The 5,484-nt window shown below is 33.1% G+C and overlaps 1 pseudogene; it reads left to right on the top strand.

Moving 5' to 3' along the window:
* Positions 1-1,713: 1,713 nt before the first annotated feature.
* On the top strand, positions 1,714-4,828 carry LOC145096014 (uncharacterized; annotated as a pseudogene).
* The last annotated feature ends 656 nt before the right edge of the window (positions 4,829-5,484 follow it).

The raw sequence follows: 5,484 nt of genomic DNA, 5'->3' as shown, positions 1-5,484 counted from the left end.
AAGTATTTTACGTTAGGGGAAGAAATAGCAGGGAAACAGTTGCTTCAAAATGCAGCCGATCAGGGGCAGTTGGATGCAATCTTTGTTCTGGGAATGATGTTGATGGCCGAAGGCATTTAAAGGAAGACAGAAGCTCTGATCATGTTAAATAATGCATGCGTTAATACTAGAAGAAGTTAGAATCTAAGGCATACCTGTAACAAGGTTCAAAACCAGTTGGTAAAGAATTCAAAGCAGATAACATTCCATGGCTTACATAGAAGTTGTGTAAAGCATCCTTCTGTGAGCAGTTGGTTGTTGAATCGTGAAATGTGTTTGTGGGATGCAGTTTTTGTGAAGTTTTCTAGGATGTTTGACATTATTTTAGAGTAGTTATATATATAAGATAGTTGTTTGATTCACACAATTAGGGGTGCATATTGTATGTGTATTTTGGTGTTACTTTGGATATGTATGTATATATATGTTACTTTTGATATGTATGTTATTTTTGTCTTTTCCATTTTACTAACCAAAAGTTCATTGTGACCTATTTGTTATATTTCACGGGCAATTTGGTCTATTTGCAATTTATAAAGTGAAGGCGGCATTTTTATTATGGTAATAAAATTATTTGTTTAATCAAGTCGTTATTAAGAAAAATGTTATATATATAGAATTGATATTTTAAGTAGATCTATATTTATATTTATTATGAATGTTATTTAAATTTATAATTACCCGTATACTACATGGGTTTTAACATGTTATTGAATAATATCGACCCAATAAATGACCTAGTATCCATCCAACACATTGAAATCTAGGGTTGTCAAAGGTTCTGTAATCGATTCACACTCTGTTTGAATATGTGTTCTGCAAGTGTCGATCTCAATTAAAGAATTCTACTAATATTCTAAGCTATTATCCAATTACAAAAGTTGTTCAACCATTCAAATTAGAAAACTTTGAAGATTTGTTCATCATTCGGTTATTAGCTTAGTGAAACGAGTCATTGTGAAGGTACCTTTGTGATGTTTGTATGATAACTATATATTTAATTCAATTGTCATATATGAATTCAAATCAACATTAATGAACATTTAATATTGTGTTATTTACATTTAAACTTTACAGATTTAAGACAATGAACAATCTAAGTAGAAAGTGGATGTATGAAAGAAAAGATAGTATTAGTTGTATATCGCATGTTTCGTACAAGGCGTGAACAAATTTATAGATTTTGCTACCAGTCAACATAGGTTCATAGACGAAGATAAAATCAAATGCCCATGCATAAAATATCGTAAGATACCATATAAAGAAGTTGATATTGTTAAGACTCATTTGTACAAGGTTGGTTTTGTTGAGGAATATTGGTGTTGGGATAAACATGGGGAAAAATCAACTGATGATGAGAATACGTTTTTAGGGGTGGATGATTCAAACACAAATTTTAGTGAAGGTGCATGTTCTTATAGAGATATGGTCATAGATGCAATGACTCCTAATTTAAATAATAGTGATCTTGAAGAGGAGCCAAATGCACTAGATAAAAAAATTCTTTGATATGCTAGATGCAGCCGATAAAGAACTGTTTCCTGGATGTAAAAAGTGACACAACTATCTGCTGTAGCTAGACTATTGAATATTAAATCAGAGTATCGCATACCTGAGCAAAGTTATGATGCTATCTGCTAGTTGATAAATGATGTGTTACCAGATGAGAATAATATGGTAGGTAGTTTATACGAGAACAAAAAGTTAATACAAGCACTAGGTTTGCATGTGGAGATGATAGACTGTTGTAGATATAGATGTATGATATATTGGAGGCGAGACAAAGATCTTTATCGGTGCAAATTCTGCAATGCAGATAGGTACAAACGGTCAAAAAATTTGGCTAGATGTTCTCGCATATCCTTCAAGAAAATGCATTACTTTCCTTTGACTCCAAGGTTGAAGAGACTATACGCTTCACAAGCCACAACCACTTCCATGCGATGGCACTCCGAGAATCATGCACATGATGTTGGAGTAATGTGTCATCCATCCAATTCAGAAGCTTGGAAGCACTTTGACAAAAGTCATCCTTCATTTGCAGCAGAAGTATGTAACGTAAGATTAGGCCTAAGTACAGATGGGTTTGCACCACATGGAGCATTTGGAAAACAATATTCACATTGGCCTATTATTCTAACACCTTATAATTTCCCACCTTCTATGTGCATGAAAGAGCCTTACATGTTTTTGACCGCACTTGTGCCAGGACCGTCAAACCCTAAGCATAAAATAGATGTATTTTTGCAACCAGTTGTTGCAGAGTTGGAGCAATTATGGGAAGATGGCGTAGTAACATATGATATATCTGTAAAACAAAATTTCCATCTAAGAGCAGCTTTGAAGTGGACAATAAGCGATTTTCCAGCATATGCAATCTTGTTTGGATGGTCTACAGTAGGTAAGCTAGCATGTCCACACTGTGTGAAACATACATAAGCATTCAGACTGGAGAATGGTAATAAGATGTCATGGTTTGACTGTCGTAAAATATTTCTACAGGTAATCACCCATATAGAAAGCATAAAAATAAGTTCAGGAAGAATCCTCTAGTGATAGAAGGTCATCCTCCAAATAAGAATGTTGAACAAACTTTAAGGGAGATTGAACAATTGGGTTTGGTAAAAGTGACTGAACTAAATGTTGATGATGTAAACAAAAGATGTGATCATGGTTGGAAAAAGAAAAACATATTTTGGGATTTACCATATTGGAAAACAAACCTCATTAGACATAATTTTGATGTTATGCATATTGTTAAAAATGTATTTGAAAACTTTTTTTACACTGTAATGGATGTCAAGGGGAAGACGAAAGATAATGTAGTAGCCAGAAGAGATCTGAAGCTCTATTGTAGGAAGAGAAAAGGAGTCGAAGATAATGAAAGAGCATACTACACTCTGGACAAGAATCAAAAGAAAGTCATATGCCAATGGGTGGAGAAATTACGTTTCCCTGATCATGTTTCTAATTTGGGGAGTTGTGTTGATTTAACAGGCTGTAGACTGTTCGGAATGAAAATCCACGATTGTCATGTTTTTATGCAAAGATCGATGCCAATTGCATTTCGGGAGATGTTGCCACAACAAGTGTGGGAAGCATTAGCAGAGTTGAGTATTTTCTTCAAAACATTAACAACAACATTAATCACAACAAAAGACATGGGAAGGATTGAAACTTAGATCCCAACAATATTATGTAAATTAGAGACCATCTTTCTCCCTGGTATTTTTAACTCCGTGGAACATTTAATAGTACATTTTTCATACGAAGCGAAGATAGTCGTTCCTGTCCATTATCGGTGGATGTATCCATTTGAAAGGTTTGTATGGTACATTGTAATGTATGTTGCTATTTTTGTAAGCTAATTTAAATAATATTCACTATAGGTATCTAAATCAGTTGAAAAAATATGTGAAAAATAAAGCTCGAGTGGAAGGGTCCGTTGTTAACGCATACTTGCTACGTGAAGCATCAATATTTTGCTCTCATTATTTCGAGACTGGTGTCCCCACACGTAATAGAAAGTTGCCTCGAAATGATGATGGAGGAGGAGATGAGCAAGCGGATGCTAACAATGACATGTTAGATATATTTTCATATCTTGGGCGTCATTATGGAAGATTCACGATTAGAATGATGTCTGATGAGGAAGTGCATGCTGCCCAAACTTACATACTCCTTAACGAAGATAAGATCAAGCATTACATCAAGTTCGTACGTAATATATGCATCACTTTTAATTATAATAATCATTTGGTGTATAAAAGCTATGATCGAATAACATTTACATGCATGATTTTGTTTATTACATTCATAGTTACTTTAAAATGTTATTGAAATGTTGATATACAGAATATTTGAAGAACATTTGAATGAACTTATGGGGGATATGGATGAACAGGTCCTTGCAGCTGAAGTTGAGAAGAACTTTGCATTATGGTTTCAAAACTATGTGGGTGTTATTTTGTATTTTTTAAAATTTATTATTTTTTGTTATGGTTATAATTAACTCTAATTAAGTGTTTTACCGTTTTTCATATAGGCACGTAAGATCCCGATAAACAACAAGTATATATCTGACCTTTCCAAAATGTCATTCAAAAAAGTGAAATTATATAGTGTATACTTTGTCAATGGTTACAAGTTTCACACAGAAGCTCATAGTCTAAACAAATTAACAACCAATAGCGGATTGTGTGTTAGTAGCCAAGGAGGTGATTAATATGGTAAGGTAGAGGAAATTTTAGAAGTCGAGTACCCTGGTTCCTCAATTAAAACCACAGTTTTGTTTAAATGTCATTGGTACGATCCAACACCTAACATAGGAGTTAAGGTTCACAAACCATATAACTTGGTCGAGATAAACGTCAAAAGAAAATACAACAAGTTCGAGCCATTTGTTTTAGCCATGCAAACCACTCAAGTGTGTTACATTCCCTACCCAAGTTCGAAAACAAACAACATGGACTGGTGGGTTGTATTTAAAGTTAAACCTCATGGTTGGACCGATGAAAATCATCCTTAGAAAGACGTTGCTTTCCAAGAAGATGAAGTTGAATCAAATGAAATCATTATACCAAGTCTAGCCGATACAGACAATCATAATGATGATCACGAAATTTCAAGCAACGGTTCGGATAATGAAAATAATATTGATGAAGAAGGTGAAATTCATGAGGACGACAATGATGGTATTCCTAACAGTGAGGATAGTTATGAGTATAGTACATCGAGCAATGAAGAAGAAGATGATGAAGAAGAAAAGGAGGAAGAAGATAATGACTAGATGTTTTTGTGTGTTTAATGTTTATTGCGACGAAGTTAATTTGTAATTTGGTTTAATATCAATACATAAATGTAAACTAGGATGAAAGCCCGGGCTTCGCCCCGGGATTTTTTTGTGTTTACATCATTCTGTTAAAAGGACATTTTAGTCATTTTTTCTTGCTATGTTGTTTGAGTAGGATGAAGTATTTGTAAAACCCATGTTATTTTTGTGATGAATTGTACTTAATGTAATTAAAAAAAAAGTTTGTAATGAATTCGTTATTAAGAAAAATAATCTACATATATTATATATACTTTAACATGCCCGGTTAATATAATTAAAAATAACTTTGTAATGAATTCATTATTAATTATTCATTATAATACTATGTTTTCAATAAATTATACACAACTTGATTAGCAAAACTGGCTTAACCACGCCATTTTCTAGCATAAGCTTAAGTTCGAGTCTGCTTGCCAGCAATATTTCATTTTTACATTTTTTAGCCATTAGTTTATACCACATATTACCAATTCAAAAACATTTCATTCAAACCATATCTTACAAAATCCAATAATTATAATAATAATTCATCCATAGTATAACAAAATTAATTAAGCATACAACATCCCAATAAATGTCGTCACAAATTAGCTACGCGTTTTGTTCCATAG

Source organism: Lactuca serriola, chromosome 3 (assembly GCF_051521515.1).
Source record: "Lactuca serriola cultivar US96UC23 chromosome 3, Lser_US96UC23_V15, whole genome shotgun sequence".
NCBI classification, from domain to species: domain Eukaryota; kingdom Viridiplantae; phylum Streptophyta; class Magnoliopsida; order Asterales; family Asteraceae; genus Lactuca; species Lactuca serriola.
Note: the sequence above shows the minus strand (reverse complement) of the source record. Positions and strands in the feature narration are given on the sequence as shown.